We start from the raw sequence: 19154 nt of genomic DNA, 5'->3' as shown, positions 1-19154 counted from the left end.
TGCTAATGGTTCTAATTAGAAATAAACTCATATTTAAGTGTTTTGCTGTAGACCCACAAATTATGAAGAATTACCAGAAATCCATCCCCTTGTTTAGAACTGACAACTCCTGTTTTAGTGACTCAGAGTGGAGCCCTGGCAGAACCCAGACTAATCTTGGAGTGACTTCAGAAACTGCACTCCTAAGGCTGAGAACATCTGCTGAAAAACACAACAAAAATCCCTAACTTACGTTTTTAGTACTGCTCTTCCCTGAGATGTCACCTCAGTGTAAGTTTTCCCACAATGTAAACGAGGACCCACTAAATCCATTTCCTCTATCCTTGCTTCAGAAACTGAAAAAAACCTCATGGGATGTGCAATATGAAGTCTTGGCCCAGTCCCAGAGATTCACATAGCAGACTTAATCTCCTCCTAATACTATACCCACCTTGCTTTGGCTATTCCTTTGTTCTTATCAAAGGCATTTGTAGGTGGCATGCGGTGTAAAAAGAATTAGAACAATGATATATCTTTGACAGACTGGAAACCAGCAGAGGGTAGCAAGAGAGGCGGCTAAACAGGAGCTAGCTCTACAGAACACAATACATTTGCCCAAGGAAAAAAAGATGCTTAAAAACAGCACAGTGCAATCTCTGTTGTGCAATGAACTGAATAAAGATCTTATATTGAATGACATTCCATCAAGAGCTGGAAAAGTAAAGGACTGACTCAGCCAGGTCACGACCACCTGGCCTTCTTAGTAGGTACCAAACGTATTACAATGATTACTGTCAGAGGAGGCATCTTTAATTCAAAATCATATAAGGCCATCAGCTGAAAATAACAGGATAGGGTTATTCTGACCTAATCCCATACAACAATAGGTGTTATATTCTTCATATACCTTTACCTGTAATAGTTAGAAAGCACTTTGATGCCCTCTTCAAAAACACCGAGTGTGCTGTTCACACACAGTGATAAAGACACTGACAAAGAATGCTATAAATATTAACCTAATGCAATTAGCAACTTCAAAGTAGCAGCTTTCAGTAACATAGAGCAAAATCAACAGTTTCAAGATCACAGCGCAGCTCTGTGATATACATTTGAGAAATATTCACACTTTGATCTATTTAACAAGGTCATCATGGACAAATTTACATTTGTAACAGTATTCCACTGCTTAAGAAAAGCATGCATCAAAGGTCATCAGTTCCTAACTACAAAGGGGACAAAGATGTTAGAAACGTATCCAAAACCTAGCATGCTCCTGCTGCACCCCAACAGCAAGACTGGTTTTGCACCAGATTTGACAGGGCTCACGGTCCAAGTCTGTATTTGATATGTATTTGCTCTTAACTTACTGCATGAACTAACCATGAACTAACAGATTATTATTTCCATTTACAAAAAAAAGTAGCCAGAAACAAACGCTTAAAAACATCAACAGCAACCATCAAAACTTTTGCTGAAACTCCGTCTCCTCCAGTATGCTTAGATAGCCTTTTAACCACCTCTCAAAGGAAACAACTTCACATACATCACCCATCTTGTTTGCAACAAGAATTCAAAATGATATTAAGAACGCTTAGATAGTGCCTAACAATACATGTGCACTAGTTTCATGCTTCATCAAATAAATTTACCTTACACTGATGCTACACAACACAGGAAGAGCATGGAAAAATGAAGAGAGAGGCACAACACAGTCAGGAATTTCATGCCACATTTGCATCTATTCTAATTCCTGTTGGGTCAAAAAGTTTATGTTCTAATTACAAAACTTGTCAGTGAAAGATTCATTACAAAATTTTACACTAGTAATATTACATGTAAATTATATGTATACAATTATAGTTAATAGCTGACTTTATGATAATCATATTAAAAATATTATTTTAATTTCCATTGGTGAAATTAAAAAGACTAAAAAACAAACATGTACATCTGCTACAATAATTATTATTTTATTTTTTTAATATTCAAGATCATGCTTTGAGAGTTCCAAGGGGTATATTTTCTCCTTGATGTACTGATGCATTAAAAGGAATTATGCATATAAACTTGGCCACAGTAAGAAGAGACCTTCAGTCTTATGCTGGATTAATACGATCATTCAGATAAAGTTTGTAAAAAATGCGCCATGGTGAAAAAAATAAATCCAAAGAAGTGCAAGATTTTCAGTAATGAAAAGCTTCCACCTGAAATCTTATGCCAAAAGCAATCTGAATGGTCAATAAACTGCGGCTCCAGCTAGTTCATAAATAGATGCATTAATGCCTGCCTTTGTTTCTTTCACCCTAGCACTAGTTTACAGGCATCTCACTCAAACGAAAGAACAAGGGTACTAGCACTGGGGGGGGGGACTCTGATTCATCTGATCACTTAAGCTGCTGCACAGCAAATGGACACATTCACATGTTACAAAACAAATTAAGACATTGGTCCTGCAACACTACTGAAATGCTACTGAGAGTATTCAAACAGCAAGAAGAATTTTGGGAAGAAAGATATGCAAGCTGAGTAAGGAACAGAGAAGGAAGAGCACAAAAAGACTGACAGAAGAAAAGTAAGAGAACAATGTACATGTAATTACATGTACTACTACACAGTTACAAGACCAGCTGTCAGATACGCAGAGCAAGCCTTTCTAAAGCTGGAGATAAATTATTAGAAAATGACTAGGAAGTAAGCTTCTGGCTTCTCAAAATGTAAGACACATTTATCATGTCTTAATTTTGCTGAAGCCTTCCTTACCTTTTGCCCTGAGTGCTCCCTTCCAGCATGTCACTGAGTAAGCCAGCGGAGCAGTAAAATCAGCAGAGCAGACCCGGACAGTATCTCCTTTGCAAAGAACCCCATGATATCTGGGCAAGGGGGTGCACATATGGGACACGAGCTGCCATAGCCCTACCAGGGAGCATGTGGAGAAAGAAGCACTGCAGGAATACATATATTTGTGGAAAATACATAAATTTTTGGAAAAATCTCCAATTGCAGGCTGGGAATTCATATCAAGTGCAGACTGCAATACAAGCCAAGAAATAGAAACACTCAGAAGGCTTTCCAAGCTTCTGCGTGGAAGTAAATAAGAAAGGTTCCCTCTGAGTCTCAGATGAAAATTAGTGCATGTTCTGATACAAAGTCACAGTACATTATTTTAGCAGTGGCACAAAACACGACCATTGTACAAAGCAGAAAATTTCCTCCTAGTGCAGTGCATTTGAAGGGGGCTATTTCTGGCTATTTCTAAGGTAGAAATTATTCAGTTGAACAAAGATTTTGCATTTAACTTGAACTTGATTGGAAAATGTTATTGAGTTATCTCCAACCCAGATTGAGAATACAGCAGCAAAATCAAATAATGGGATGAGTTTCATGCTCTCTTACTGTAGCAGTTTGAATTTGTTAAAGTTGACGGTATTTTTGTTGAATTACATCAGCTTTCTAGCTGTAAAAGAAGACACCAGTATTAACTAAAACATTATCAGTATATTATCAGTAGTCTGCTTTTCAGTGCCCGCAAGACTAGAAAGGAAGACTGTTGTTTTGGACAGTCCAGTATAAACCAAGCAGATTGATGCAACTAAGATGAAAATGGAGAAGGTTCTACTGTCTACATCAACAGGCACACTATTATAAAGGTTATTTAAATATGAAGTATGACACGATTCATTTTCAGTTCAGCCTTCACCAGCTTTCCTATGGTCTTGTTGATCTCTAGCCTCCAAAGTGCTGCAACACTCCAATCTGACCTCCTGAACATGAAATGCCATTGAATTCCATCAAGCAACCACTGTACCCAATCTAAAGATTCCCTGACGTATCACTGTATGGCCTCCCACAGATAGAGATTCCTTTTCTCATCTACCAGTTCTCTGCCAATACTTAAACTTCCATGCAAGTACCTGCAAACCAACAAAGTACCGCGGCAGAGAACACCTCACAGCCCCTCACCTATTCTCACTCATTTGATCCCAGCAAAACCAATGAGTTTCCTCAAACTTACACAGCGCAGAATTTGGCCCAACCATTTTCTTTCCTATTGTGCATGTTTTGTTACAACCAGTCACAACAAATCAGCACAGTGCGGTGTAAACTAGCTGCTCTTAATCAGAAATGCACTAAATACCCATTTGACATCTGCATACGTTGTTAGGTTCCTTCCTGCTCTGCATGCACAATTTAATTAGATGAGTAATAAATGTGTCAAATTCGTCAGTGGTGTAAAACCTTTGACTGTAGTGAACTCACATCCTTGATTTGTACTGTTCGCAGATGGCTTATTGTGGCTAACAGTGTTTACTTATTTATCCTAAATAATAATAATAATCTTCTTTCATTTACATTGATTTGTCCAATTTTCCAGAGAGGAAACACAATTAACCACAGATAAGAGGAAAAAATTCAAAGTTGACTGATGAGATGCTGTTTTAAGACACTCAGTTCAATTACTCTAAAAGCATCCTCTCTTTGTTGCAACAGCAGTTCCAAAATAAAGCCTGAATTGCAACAGAAGTAATTTGAAAAACTAAAGCAAAACTCTCAGTAAGGATTCCCATATACCTTCTTCTGTTGGGTAGTTAAAAGTATTATATACAGCCAGTAGAAACTATTTGTTAGAATAGCTTCCTTGGTACAATAATGGAAAATATTAATAAACAATTACTAAGTACATTTTCTTAAAACTAGTATTATTTTTCTTTATAAAGGGAAAAACCTAAGGTCTTGGATATTGAAATGATTGTAGAAGCCATGCTAGCAAAAAGGGAATTCACAGCAGCAGTTTTTGCTTAAGTTACAGCTTGCTGGCAAGCAGGATTCCTTCCAATAGCAAAGCAAGCTTTCTGTTCTGACCAGCCACTGGAGCAGCCTTTCTGCCCCTTTGTTGACTGCAGAAAGAGACCAAGAAAACAAAGGAGGTTATACAGAGAAATGCTGCTGTCTGCTTGTAACCATGTGCTACAGCTGAAGACCAAATACTGGACTAAATTGATCTAAGGCAACAATGCCATTGTTATGTTGTTTCATTTTTGTATAACGTTCCTTAGAGGGAGAATTACCTCTTCCCTATTTCCCCCGGTATCAAGTTATATACTAATATATTTGAAAATCTGTGCTTAGGTCCTAAAACATTAATCCAAAATGCACTAACTGAACAATTCTTCTGAATTGAATTGGTTTGGAATTAGGCCCAATAAACTGCTCTACTCTCAAAATCATAATAGAGAAGAGAATTGACTAGCACCAAAGTTTATTACACAGCCAATGGACACAAATGCATTCAGTATAATCAAGTTGCTACTTCTCATATTTTAATTATAGGAGAAGCATTGTAAAAGTCAGAATTCCATTAAAAACATGCAGTTTAACAAGACCTAATAATAAAATTTTTATCAATAGGAATATTCAGAATTAACACACTGTGTACAAATTAGATTTTAAATAGCAGGTTCATTTCTCTGGTGATCTAATTTAGCTTTTGGTATAAAACAAATGTTTCAAACACATAAAAAACTTCACATGGTAAATTTTTACCCCTAACGTTTTCCAGCTGGTCTCTAATAACTATTCCTAATTGTACTTGTTCAAAAGTCGATTTATGAATCTCAATTATACTTGTTTTACTTATCCTACAGCAATTTTCAGCACCAACCAAATCCATTTCAAGACAGAAAAAGATTTTATGTAGGTGACTGAATAATTATGAAAATAAAGAAGAAAATGCCTTTTATGCAACTTAATTTTTGTAATTTCACTCCAATAATCCAAAACAGAAAATGCAGCATGTAATAACCATTCAGGGAACTTTGCTCATTCCACGAGTTACAAGGTACTTTTATTACTAGGATATTCAACTTCACTCGAGTGTCCTACTGTGAACATTAAGATTTACATCATTCTCAGTGAATCTATTTTAATTTTCTTTCCAATCTTAATACCCTGATTCAGCAAAGCGTTGAGAAACAAGCTTAATTCTAAGCACATGCTGAAAACTTGAGTCAATGTAGATTTTCCTGCATTCATGCAGGACAGCTTCAGAGAAGCTGCTGTGTGCATGCTTATCTTCAGCATCACTAAACCCTCAGCATGCACCACGCTAGCCATTTACCTCACTGTTTTGTTTATCAAGGTCCTGTGTTGGGAAGGATATGTTAAAATACATACGGTGTGTCCCTCCATGACTCCCATATGGTCCAAAGACCAGTTCTCACTTGACCTCATTATAAACAAATGTAGGCCATGCAAAACTTGGTCACACTACAGGAAGACTATTCTGAAATGGACCCTTCCCATCACTTCATTTGCAAGACCCATGGGAGGGCTTTGCAGTTAGGATACAGATATTGAATGGTATCAGCCACACCTTTGCACAAATCTCATCCATAATTCACACAAACTTTATGAAGAGTTAGTAACCATGACTATGGGTCTGCTATGCTGCATTTATGGAAAATAAAAGTTTAATAGAAGAAACAAAACTACAGATTAAACACTATTTTAGACTTAAATATATGAATTCCCATATACATGAAAAAACGTCTACAAACACTTTTTTTTCCCCCATTACGGAGCTTTCCCATCTGGTCAGGTAGTGTCCACTCCTCAGGGGAGGTCATCATATGAACTACAATCAGAAAGTCCTGTCTCTGACTGACATTCAGATCTCTGACAAGTGTCTGTAAAACCAGAGCCGGAGACTAAAACCCTTATGCATCAAGGCAGGATAAAAGCATCTTGTCTGGCAAATTCTGAAAGTCACAGTCATTGTATCTCATGTAATCACTACGAACATTCTCCTTGTACGCCACTTCTAGCCCAAACAATGAACCAGCTGACTTATTTTTGCAAGTTTCTGTTCATACAAGCAGCATTCAGACAAAAATGCTATTTTTACAACATTACATTACAACATTGCCTTCTTGTTCCAGTCAAACAGTTTGGCTTGACAAATTGGCTTTGGATATGTGTTAAGTAATGCACAATAAATTCTTATCCAAAGGAAAAAAAAGTGTTTAATTGCATGCTCTGCTCTGGATCCAAAATAGTGAACACAAACCTGCTGTCCACTCGACATTTTCCTTAAAAGCTGCTGTGAAAAAAAAATAAATCAAACTTCTCCCCAGAAGTATTATGACTGAAAGTAGCAACTTGAAAACAGTCATGTTTTTATGGGCTCCCGTGAAGAGGATTCTCCAGTGCTCAGTAGGGTGAACCCAACCTTCTGAAGAATACTGATGCCATTATTCAGTTTTGGTAATTAAAATGTTTTCTAAATGATTGTTTCTCAGTAGGAAGAGATTGATTAATTTTAATGCATTATTGTACTTTAGCATGGAACAACTGTTTCTTTTTTCTCCCCGCCTCTTATTCCTACCATTTCCAGATGAATTATTTAGACTTGAAGATTTGTCTGCTGTATTTGACATGATGTTTTAGGGACTGAGTAGGAAACCCCAAAGAGTGACTCATCATTTGCAAGTTCAATTTCTTTCTATCTGTATATCAATTTGCTGGGCATATATCTTTAAGCAGTAGGTTGGCTCAGCAAAAACTGATCTAAAAAATATGATTTTAACAGAATTTACTCATTTAGAAATGCATTTAAGGTTTTCACTACCTCTTTTCTAATAAAAAAAAAAATAAAAAATTTAAAAAGTGGCTTTCTCAATGAGGCCAGAGAATCTGATTTAAGTATCTTTGAATCTGACACTATGAGCACCATTTATAAACGTAGTGCCTCTTCAAAAAACACAGACCCTAATTCAGGCTCAACTTCCAAGTCCCTTAAATCACACTCAACAACTCAGCTGACTTTGAGTTATTTAGCTATTAGCTGCTCAAACAAGTACGCTAAAAGCTGCAGACATCTGGATAGCTAACCTCAAACACTGGTTATCAAAACCAGATCCCGTCCATCATTTTAAAGAAAGGGTTGCACGCACCTTACAATTCTATCACAGCCATCTTTTAAATAATGAAAAGTATTTTGCGCTTGCATCCATCCTTCACAGTGATTTTAATTTGTGCAGAATCAATGTTGATACAGATGACCCAACACTAAACTGTTTCTTCAAATGTTGTTCATATTGCCTCCAACGTATATTTCCCCCCCCCCCCCCCCTTTTTTTTTTTAAATGAGGACTTCTACTTGATTACAGTTTAGGGGAAGGACAATACAAACTGATTTCTACAAACAATAAGTTTACTTATGCATCCAGTTCTGTTTTCAAACAAACTACAGATAGCTGAGAAAGCTGACAACCAGACCTTCTCTGAGGAAACTATTACCATCCAATTGCACAAAATACATCAACAAACTGGAACAGAACCAATTGGCTTCGGACTTACTAGAAACCAACAGCAGTCACCTCCACAAAATTAAAAGAGAAACACAGCCTGATCCATATCTAACACAAGACTAATTTGTCTAGGGATGCATTTAGTATTAATAGGGACTTTACACAGGATCTCGCAGTGCTCCACAAATACGCTCAGACTAAAAAACATCACAAGTATCGGTACTCTCAGAAAATATAACACATGGATATTAGAGCGAATCTTTGACAAAGCCAAGAACAAGTTTCACCTTCCCTGTAACACATTTTTCTGGCACTAGGCTTATCCAATAAACAACAGTAATCACTACAGTTATTATTTAATATCAAATTCACAAAAGCATTTGAAGGGCCCAAACAGAATGAAGGTCTATATATCGTGTAAAGACATCCAAAGAAACTGTCCTAAAAACCTTACTGTCCTACATATCCCAGTGAAAGCCTCATCTTCAAAAGAACAGCAAGACTTCAGTGCAGCTGAATATCCCAACTACTGACACTTTCCATCAATGTGGACTTAGCTTCTGTTCAGATCTGAAACTCAATTCTGATAGAAGTAGCAAACAATAAAAGGTGGTGTCCTTCATACAGAAAAGCTACAAATGTACGTTACAACACACTAGTGAGCAACACAGGTGCTGCATTATATTTTCAGCAAATTTTGTACAGATTTAAGCTTCGTTTACAATTAAAATAACAGTGTTATTATACGAACACAGTGGTATGAAGATCTAATCCTATTTCCAAGTACTCTAGTATCTGATGCTATTGAATAATTACCTTCAACTACACAAGTAGAATCCTTTGTCTGTGATGAAATCCTACATAATGAATAACAAGCCATAATACTAACACATGAAAATACTTCCAAAAGAACGTCTCGTTTATATTGTTATGATAGGTTGGTCATCAGAAGTAGTGAAACAGCTTCCAATAAGCAATTTGTAAACCAAGCAAAATGCCATTAGGAATATCAATAATCATATATAGAAAAAAAAAGAAATTGACTCACCAGACTAGCAATGGGGTCTCCGATTACAGAACACTCCTTCTCAGGAACTGGCCTTAAATGGGCACACCCAGAACCCACCTGTTCCCATCAGGCGGAGTGCACAAGTGAATTGCTTGCACATGTGCTTCCCGGGCCAGCCACCCCCTTCACCAGGTGCTCAATCATCAGGTCAGGCCCTGACATTACAGACTGGTAACACTGAACAAATTTACTTACCACATACAGAGATATTCAAGAAATTAGCTGGTAAGAAAAGTCTGACTAGCAGCTGGGGTTCTGGTAGGAAATGCAATCTGCAATCAGTGCTTCCTCTCTGAGTTGATCCAAGTCTAAACTGGGATCAGACCTGATTGTAAGACCTTTCTCACTGTGCCTTAAGAATTTACCCAAAGTGGCATAACATTATAAGACTGCATTCTTCACACAGTTAACCAGATCAACTCATAAGAGCAGATCCACCAACTCTCTCATGGAAAGTCAGCTTACAATGTACAATACAGCCTCTTAACTGTCTTTTTTTTCATACTAATTTACAGAGTTTCTTCCCCAGAACATGCAAGAATTAAAAAGTTTCTATTAGTTTTTATTTTTCCCACATAATGCAATAAACAAGTGGTATTCAAGCACCCCAGAATATGCAAAAGAAACCTTTTTAAATGTAAAAATTAACCTTTTTGTAAAGAGAGTCAATGTTCCTAAATGGGTTCACTGAAGTAAATCCAGTGCTAACAAATCTATAATGCTTTCTCTTAGCAATAGAAAACCAAAATAAAACATAAGTGATAAAAAGAACTTCTGCGATGTCTTCCAGTGGATCCATTGTCCATCAAAGAATATTGGGCAGGTGCATTCACTTATTGGATGACAACAGCTAAGTACCTACCTCACTGCAGTTAGCTTTTGAAAGATTACATCCTTAAGCACTTACATGTTTCAGAAAGCCAGGGTTCATGTGCATACCCAAATACTGTCCTTGCAGAAGACTTTGATCCTCATTTTGTACTACCCTAACTCTGATTTTCACCTTTGACTACAAGATTCTCAAGAAAAACAGCTGGAAAGCTGCCTTGCAAAGGCAGGGCCAGACACTGCAAATTTGGTGTGCCAGCTTGGTGGCAACCATTCAGAGTAGAGGGGAGGCACACAGCTCACAGTTTGTTAAGCCTAGAAGAATGACCACACTGAGGCCACAGCGCATGAGGAAGTAGAAAAGTAGCACTGAGTCACCAGTCCTTCCACTTTTTGGGTGCTGCTTCAAGCACAGTTCAGAGGACAGAACACTCAGGACCAAACAGCTAGTATGCGTTACTTCAAGTGAGTACAGGGTGCTACATTACTACAATTTACACTACAGCAGCACTTTTCCAAGCTCAGAATACATATTTGCCTTCTCCTTAAGTATATTCTGCACATTAGTGGGCTGTGTATGAAAGTCAGAGTCTATTTCATCCTAGACTACCTGTGCAAACACATCTTTTACAACGGTCTACAGAACTACAGGTCTATATTCTGCTTCCAGTGCACATTATTTTAACGAGAGCCAAGAATAAACCAAACAAGATGCAGAATATGTTCAGAAAGTAATAGCCTGAAGAAAATAGACTATTCTTTCCTTCCTTTTTTTCCTTGATATATTCCATAGTCCACACAGTTATAGCTGCAAAAATCCGTCAGAATCATTTGTCTGGACTTCTGAGAGCTTAGAATGGAGCAAAAGTACTGGGACTGTGGGCCTTCTGTTTTTTTTAAATACATACATACAGAACAATGTAAACTTCGTTCTCTACTACACAGAGAACATGTTCTGTCCTCTGCTGAATGTTGTGTCAAGCTGCCCTTCCAATGGAGAGCTTCATCCTTAAACAAGGCCTAAAAGAATGCTAGGGAGGATAATATAAAAGAAAGACCTTCAGAGAAATAAAAGAGCAGGGAAAAAAAAACAGCTGATTAAAAAAAAAAAAGTGAGGAGGATGCCTGGATTATCTAGAAACCATCAGCTTTAAATGCCGGACATTAATCAGTACAGAAGCATCCTGCTAACCATTTCTACTTTCCTCTCCTACTGCCAAGCAAAAGAATTGTGCACGTCATGCACAGAACTGATTCCTCACTTCCCCATTCTCATTTAATTCATATTTTCCTGAGTCTCTTGTTGTTAAATTCTATTTAGCTGTCTCGTTCCCCCTCTTGTTTGTTTTCCTAATTATGGCTCTTTTTCTTGCTCTTTTCTATATATAAAAGTGACTTTCTGCATCATTTCTACCCACACAACTCTGCCTGCCAAGCTATTTTCTATTGCCTTTCTTTAACATTGCCCCTTATTCAGAGTTCCCACATATTTTTTATTTTACAGATCAGAGCAAGTGTAAAAGCTTTGTTTCCAGGCTGCACTCAGTTCATCCACAAAGAATCCCATGAAACGTATTTGACAAACAAATTTCTCCTACAAGTTTATCAGCCAAAATGACAAAATATAAGTGAGAAAGAGGGGCGAAGAAAAATAAAACAACAACAACAAAAAAAAAGGCCCGTAGATTGGAATGGACATAATACATGCCTCGACTTTTAAAAGCACCCACTGCATTCATCCCATTTGCCAACAGATACTTTGCTATCTTCTGACCACAGACAGCAGATGGCATTTTGTCATTTGACAGATTCCAGTTTACATCAGGCACAATTCTTGCCCTAGAGAGACCGTAATCCAGCGTGAGGTTACAAGTGGCTGGACCCTCTCCTGCAATTGATATTACCATGAAAAGAGTCTCCTCTCATCAGTAGTTTACAAATCTTTTGGTACATTTTACTACCATTATTAAAAATAAGCGTTTAGTAAATATAATTCAGCACTTTTGTAATTCCTGTGACTTATTCCCAGTAGCCTTCACTGCAGAAACTGCACCAAATCAATCCTCAATTGCTATGCAAATATATCCTATAGGCTACTGATGTCTTTCCTTTCAAACACTTAATACATAATTAATGACAGCTATAACAGCACCAAAGACTCTAAAAGAAAAGAACTTCTTTCTATAATTTATACTTGCCACCACTAAAAAACACTGATTTGTTGGAGCACTTTTCAAGATTTTTGCAGTCTCCTGGAAAAGTGATTATTAATTCTAGTCAGTGTCTGCTATGACTGTTCCTTTCTCTACCTAAGTATAATGGTTATTTCCTAACATTACCTGGAAATACCTCGGATTATAGCCAAAAGTCCTCATTCTGGAAAAGCTCACAGAAACTTGAAGTTCCTAGGAAAACCATCACTCTATATTGTACATGAGATACAAATGTAAATGCAAAGTTTTGTCCTTGACCAAAGTTTGGAATTCCAAACGGCAACCTTCAAAATTGCTCATTCATTCATTTCCAATAACTCTTTTAGTCTTCCTACCTTTCTATACAAATAAAATGAAAGAAAGGCTTTATGATGAAAGCGCTCAGTCAGACTCACTGGATTCAACTAATTGAAAAGTTAGGTAATCTGGCCTAGTCTGGTCTGTTAGTCCACTTGGAGGGAAGAGTGGCCCAGACATCATATCCAGAAGGCAACTCATCCTAAAGATACCTACTACCTGCAAAAATAAGTCTTCAAATGTCTACTAAACTCTTTGCAAAGAAATATTGGTATAAAACTCGTCTTTCTCTAGAGTTTTAGTGCATGATTACTCACATGACCTTTTGTAGAACGTAATGCATAATAACCATGAGAAGTAAATTTTCTGATACTTGAATTGAATCTATAAAATAACTGATTGGACCTGTTTGGTTGATAAAATGCCTACCTGAAATATGCAGAAAAAAGAAAATTAGAAGAGGAAAAGAGATGAAGAACATTGCTGCACTGGACATTTTTACTAAGTTTGAGAAATGGTAGGTGTTGTAACTTTAATGGTTTTGATTTGCCTTATCCATTTCAACACACGCAAGTTAATACAATTCCAAATTAATCAGCCAGCAATCCTTTAAAGTGATATTTACAGCTTTTACATTTAAATGAAGGCAAACAAAAGTATAATTTATGCTATAATAATGCCATATACTGTATCATTGTTTTAATTCGTTAATAGAATTAAGCTAGCTGTAGCAAGTAGATAAAAACCCTTTGAACAGTGAAACATTGCCACAGTTTGTCTTGTCAAGGCTTCTGCTTCCAAGAATATTTATGATTTTACTGTTCCTTGAGAACTATAAATGACACAGCATGTCAATGAGACAGCTTCAATCTTAGTTCTGGATGTAAATATCTATTCTGGATTATAATTCAGTCTCCATCCCCAGATAACCCCAGCAAACAGTGTTTTTAATACTGAACTTCCTCCCAAGGAACAAACTCTTTGCCTTGTACTAAACCCCACGAGTTCGCCAAGATTGCAAGAAACAAAAATGAATGCAGCATTTCATTGTGAATTAAGAAAGCGCAAATCAGACCCCAACATACAAAGTGCAATGGCAGTTTTCTGGAACGTCTGCCTGTCAGGTAGGTACTAGACTAGGGCGCACAACTCATTTGACAAAGAGTGTCAGCGAAGTCACCTACCAATGTCCTATACTGCTACCAAAAGTGTGTTGGCTGCTAAATGACTTTACATTCTTTTTTCTTTTTTCTACTAAGCTTATTTTAGAAAGGTTGTATATCAATCTGGAAAGTGCTGTGAACACGATGTTATCATAATGGTACCATATGCCAGTCGACTACTTACAAATCATCCATGCTTCTCTCACTTGGTAGATGTTAAAAAAATGATAAAGACCTTGATTCTCCACATGCTTACGCTGACTTTGTATCAGTGTACTTCCATACATTACGCTTCTTTAAAAAATACAAACTTGTACCAAAGCCTCTGCTTTCAAAGGCTCTTAAAATGCAAGCCTCTGTCAGATGACTGCTTTTGCTATTTCAATAATCGCCTCAAAAACAGACATGGGTATTAAAGATTCAAACTATGGAAAAGTAGAAAATGTTCCATAGTTATCTTACCTAGCAATAAGTTGCATCTTCTAAGCACCGGAGTTTTTGATTTGCTTTCTTGTTCTGACAACTTAAAGAGGCAAGTATGAATTCTGATACTGCATCTCAGCTTCTCTGTAGTTTGTTGGCAAATTTCACACGTGACTAAATTTTAAGCAATCATATTCCAGCAGTTCTCTGGTGCCTTTTTAACTCTTCAAATTACTTTTCAGAGTGACTATTATTACTCATAAAATGCGTTGAAATGAAAACCCTAGAAAATGAAGTATATGAAGCCACAGCACAGAACTATTTTTACTTAGGCTCTGCCTGGAAGAGGAGTAAGATGCAGTAGCTGCCTCTAACAGCAAATCAGACTTTAGCCTCTTGCCCATTCATTCATTATCCTCCACAAAGTCAGGCTGTTACTAGGAGAAATTCTCCGTGCCATTTTTTATTGCAAAGGAAAAAGTTAGGCTTACCAGCACTGATCTTATTTGCAATCTGGTTCAAGTTGGATGCGCTCTTCTTTCCTGCTGTGTTTCTGCAGGCTGGCTAAGTGGTGACCTTCATCCTGCATCTCTCTCAGAAAGAAGCTTTCATACAAATTTCAGCACTTTCCCTTCTGAGCAGCAGCCAGACAGGAGAAACTGCCTGGAGGGCTTAGCACTACCATTCATATACAAGTGTTTGTAAACACACACATCTGAGAGAATTCTGGCTTAGTCTTTGAACATCCTGACTAAATACCTCAGATTCTCTGGGCTGCAGCCCACCTTTCTGCAGCTACTGACTCTCATCTTCACAGCAGCATGGAATATTGTCTCTTTGTGAACCTGGTAAATAATCATTAATTCCTAAAATAAGAATCCAGTCTCATAAACTCTTGAACAAAATTTCTCCTCTCTGTACGCATGCCCCAGTTGTACATCACTCACAGGAATCGCACAGAAGTATCATGTCAGGATTCATCTGACAGTCCTTAAAACTGATTCTATTTGGGATTTGTCTCCTTTGAGAGTAGCTCTTTTAATTTTCTACACGCTTTTTCATTTCTCTCACCTTAACACACAGAACTTCCTCGCAGAGTTTTCAGTTAGTTTTGCGCAAAGAAAATTACCAATTGCTACTGCAGTACAGTCAACCAGAACAGTACAGAACCATGAGGTTAAGGGTTGTTTTTTTTTTTTGTCTTTCCCATTAACATCTAAACAACCCTGGGAGTTTATTAACAATAACACATTTATTAACAGTGATAACTGCATCTATTTTCTCAGTCAGAGGTTTTTTATATGTGGGCTTTAGTAATATCTGAGAAAACCAGGGAAGGATTCAGTTGCCCAAAGATGGATGCCAACTGCTGTTTAAGATGCCCTAGGAAAACCAAGATAGCTGCATAGCATACCTGATATGACAGATGCCTCATAGGACAACTGAATGCTGATGAAGCAGCAACTACAGTACCACAAAGGGTATGCTAGAAAAGGCAAGATGACAGAAGCCTGAATCCTACTGGGAACTACAACGTGGTCCAGTGTTCATCACCATCATGGAGAAACTCTCAGTGACTTTGGTGTTCCATTGGAGCTAGTCTCTGACTTTTGCACTGTCTGCATGGATATGCAAGGGAAGGAGGGGCTGCATAAGTAACCTTACATCTCCCAGCACTCCTCTTCAGGACACAGCTGGAACTGATATATTTGCATTCAACAGTAATAATAAAGAAGTGTGTACATAGGTAATTCAAAACCAAGGTGGTAAAGATGGACCACATACACTCTCTGCACCTGAAAGTACACAAAAGCCAACAGCTGACACTCATGTTGTAGCTCTTACTATGGAAAAACTAGTGCCCTGTAATTCCATGGTCCCCCAAGCCTCCAGCCTCCATATCTGTTTGTGTTTTCGGTTTTGTTTTTGTTTAAAAAAGCTTATGGCTTTTACATAAAGTACCTGGGAAGTGTATAAAGTCTCTGTTTAAATTCCTGCCCCAGAGATTTGCACAGCAGTGTCACTAAAAGTAGTAATTATATAGAAGCTTTTTAGTATGCAGTGGTATGCAGCACTTCTCTCTTTAAGCTTTACAGCCATAGTAGCATTATAAATATTATATTTAAATAGTAGCTCAAACCACATGGCTTTGAAAACAATAATGAAGTACCCACTTTGTCAGTGTAGAATTAGAAATGACTTCATAGACAAGGATAAAAGGCTTTCAAGAACTGTGACCACACTATAGAGAAATAGTTTACACGGGCTTTACTTGAAGGTACGTTCCCAGTTCCAGCATAATTAACTGTTTTCAGAGGTTTATAGTTTTGCTGCATGCATTTGCTTAAATATTAAATCTGCCTAACATTTACAGCACGAGGGATGATTCCAAGTGAAGATGGCTGCGTGCCCCATTCATAGTAATACACTCACAGACATGCAACTTCTTAGAGGAGAGCTCCGTCTTCTATTTGATACTTTGACTGTTAACGTATTTAATTGTGAAAACAAGAGATCAGATTAGTCCTTTTTCAACAACTAAGCAATAGGGACAACACAATTTATCCTGACATTTTGTATTCTACCTCAGACATCTTTTTGTGAGTTTTCTGGGCTTTTCTAAACTGAAATTACAAAATTTTATCAAGTATATGACGGGTTGATTAGAAAAACAACACTGACCACTTTCGGTGCTTCATATGTTGAAACACTTTCACCATGCACCACAGAACTTCCACAGTTCCATTAGAGATTTACTTGGTTATTAACAAGAAGCAAAAATAAAACAAAGTTCAACAGACCGAACACTGAAGAAGTCTCCAGGGGTTGTTGCTGACATGTAAGAACTCACGCACTTGCACTTAAATTGATTTTGCAAACACTTATTATTATCCTTAAGCACAGCTGCTTATGAGTACTTACTATCCTAATGCAAAACCAATTCAGGTGCCTCATACTAACAGAAACTTACTCTTAAGCTTTTGCAAGACCAGATTCTCAGTCTGTAAATCATCACATAAAATCAAATCCTACAATAAAACTGATTATTTATTTGCTTTTAGTTAGCCATACTATTGGCCAAGTAAGAATCCATCCACCAGACTTTACTATGAGAAGAAAAACATGTGGAACTTAACAACGAAGTGGACATGTAAAGAAGGTCCAAACAGAGGGGCAGAATATCTTTGCAGAACTCTAAACAGAACTGGAAAGGTTCAGACTTAAGACTTGGATACACCAGAAGAAACCTCCACAGAATCAATCAGTGGTGATGTGAAATTTAAAAACATAACATCTATTCACAAGACAGATTTCTATTACTCAAATACCAGACTGAGTGTGACAGGAGGGATCTCTCCCATTTGACACGATATGGAAGGTAGATAGGCTGCTACATTCTAGTTAATTCATAATTAATGTTACATATTTATGTTCTAAACCAGGAAATCATAAAGATATAAACTGTAGGCTTCCTTGTAGTTAACTTTTGAGTTCCCTCTTGCTAGGGGGTGAACTACAGCCTTCACAGTATTTAGTGGTCACAGGGTTTATTTAAATAGAATCATTAAGGTTGGTACGACTACCAAGATCATCTTCTCCATCACCATTCCCACTAACCATGTCCCTCAGTGCCACATCTACCCGTTCTTTGGACACAAATCTTCAATCCCCGTGATATGACAAGAGATTGGCTGCCCTGCTTTCACATTATATTCACCCTCTCCCACCTCTCAGGGCCACGCAGATGCCCAGTGCTTCTAAATGAGTATTAAGAAACATAAGAACTCTATGCTGTCACCTGAGGATCTCAGCTAAACACTGGAGGATGCGGATGTCCTCACACTCCCCAACTCCTCCCTCTATGTTTGCAACCATCTGGCAGAGTGGCAAAAGTCCCTCCTATGCAAAATAAGGGAACGTTTGGTAGCACTGAGTAGCACCAGCGAAGAGTATGATTACACCAGCTCCCATCCTCAAGAAACTGAAGCTGTCACTTACACGCTGCATCCTACAACTTCTCCCTCGTGCCTTTTCCCTACTCCAAAGACTCCCTTTATCACGAGCCCTGTTAAGTACATGCACGGGTAGCAACACGACCGCAAGCATCAAGGCATCCTCCCGAGTCCTGCCGCCAGCGCAGAGCAGCATCCCGAGGACCGGGACACGCGGGGACAAGCGTCCCTCCGGCAACCAGAAGAAAGTTGGTGCTTACACGACACCCCAGTAAACCATACCGTGTGTGTATGTGTGGCGGGGGACAGCTTCCGAGAGAAGCGCTGATGGGGATAGTCCTAATAAATCCATAAGGGCTCCCCTAGGCACGTATCTCTTAGATCAGCACTTCCAAAACCATCAGGAACCGAGAGAAGGCTCGGGGAAAGGGACAGAAGCCGATGACTGGAGAGAGATCGCCCCCTACCCTGCCCCTAACTTATCCGGGGTGCCCGGGAAGCTCCAGGAGGAGCAGGGAAAGGGACTTCTTCCCTTGCAGCCAGACGGTGCGAAGGGAGCTTCCTGCCCCACAGCAGCATCGCTGGGAACAAACGGGGCGTGGGGGCCGCAGCTGCGGGCAGGGGGGCACCGGCACCGCTTTCCCCGCAGCGTCCTGCACCTGTCCCGCCCCGCACCTACCTCGGCGGGACGCGGGGCTGGATCGCCGCCGTCGGGGCCGGATTCCGCGGGTGCTGCGGCGGCGGCGGCTGCGCGGCGTTGCGAGAGGCGGCGGCGGGAGGCGGCGAGCGGCAGCCCGGGCTGCAACGGCCGAGCCGGGGCCGCTCGCACGGGGGCACCGCGCTGCTACCGCTGACCAGGACGGCGAGGCGATGCTACTGCGGGGGACTCCGAGCGCCTCTTTGGCTCTGTTAGGAAAGTTACC

At 38.9% G+C, this 19154-nt stretch overlaps 1 protein-coding gene across 5 annotated transcripts in view; it reads right to left on the bottom strand.

Moving 5' to 3' along the window:
• The window catches only part of MEGF11 (multiple EGF like domains 11), a 243397-nt gene extending 224243 nt beyond the window's left edge, over positions 1 to 19154 (bottom strand). For all 5 annotated transcript variants that reach the window (XR_011904850.1, XM_072345518.1, XM_072345519.1 and 2 more), the window contains exon 1: positions 18911 to 19154. The gene's annotated coding sequence lies outside the window, so the exon portion shown is untranslated. The remainder of the gene's footprint in view (positions 1 to 18910) is intronic.

Source organism: Excalfactoria chinensis, chromosome 10 (assembly GCF_039878825.1).
Source record: "Excalfactoria chinensis isolate bCotChi1 chromosome 10, bCotChi1.hap2, whole genome shotgun sequence".
In the NCBI taxonomy this organism is placed as follows: Eukaryota; Metazoa; Chordata; class Aves; order Galliformes; family Phasianidae; genus Excalfactoria; species Excalfactoria chinensis.
The sequence above is the reverse complement of the archived record's forward strand: the minus strand, read 5'-3'. Positions and strand labels throughout refer to the sequence as shown.